Source organism: Harpia harpyja, chromosome 5 (genome assembly GCF_026419915.1).
Source record: "Harpia harpyja isolate bHarHar1 chromosome 5, bHarHar1 primary haplotype, whole genome shotgun sequence".
NCBI lineage: Eukaryota > Metazoa > Chordata > Aves > Accipitriformes > Accipitridae > Harpia > Harpia harpyja.
The window spans coordinates 56911006-56912040 of record NC_068944.1 but is presented as its reverse complement, the minus strand read 5'-3'; positions in this window follow the sequence as shown (position 1 = coordinate 56912040).

The window sequence follows — 1035 nt, the reverse complement described above, 5'->3', positions numbered from 1 at the left end:
GGTTTGGTAAAGTTGACATGGCAGACCGGGGCCGGCAGATCAGGGTTCCTCCTCAGCTCCACCATGGAACAGTTTTGTGACCTTTAGCTGTGGCACCTGACCTCCGAGCGGCTCTTTTCCACTCGCAGCTGAGCCGCGCTTCCTCACGAGGGGGTTATGAAAGTACTAAACGCTTTGGGATGTGCTGAAGATGTCCCAGTGCTTCAGTGAAACTCGGTGAAATATACGGGTCAGCTAAGTCCTTCAGGTCACGTATTTACTTACTGGAGTCTTGAAGGCCCGGAATTCACGAAAAGCCGAGGCTGCCAGGTACGCAGCGCGATTAGCCTCCTCCGGTGAGCGTTACTGACAGCTCGTCCGTGCCCAGCGAACCAGCGCGAGTTATTAGGCTGTTGTTAACTGGGTGCACGAGGCTCCTGACTGGCGGTTAAGACCCGGGTTCTTCTCCCACCTGCTCAAAGCTGCAGGGACGCAGGACGGGTCTTATTTTTGCCGCAGTCATTACTGACACACAGGTGCAAGTTGCCCCACGAACTGACGTACGGGTGACCGCCTGACCCGGATCCCGAGGGACGCCCTCAGCTGAGCCCTACGTGGCCCCTGCCCAGCCTTCCGTCAGGAACCGCCCCGGCCTCTCCCGCCAGCACCCACGGGGCCAGCCAGGGAGGGCGGCCCGCCGGCGACACCAGCCTCGCCGGGCGGGTCGCGTCCCCCGGGCCCGGGGCCGGCCCCGCCCCGCCCCGCCCCGCCCGCACCTGCGCCCGGCCCCGGCGGCAGCGCGGGGGCCGCCGCGCCGCCTCCATTTTGGTTGGCGGGGCCCAGGGCGGCGGTCGCGGTGTCCTCCTGCCCGCCGGCGGCGCTCGCCGCGTGCCCGCCCGGCGCCTCTGGCGCCCCGGCCCGCCGCGGGCGAGGCGGGGGGGGGGGGGGGGTGGGGGTGGTTTCGGCGGCGGCGGCGGCTCCCGCCCCGCGGTGCGGTGACGCGTGGCGCCGGGTCCCTCCCTCCCCGCCCGCCCGCCCTATAAGAGTGCTGCCGGC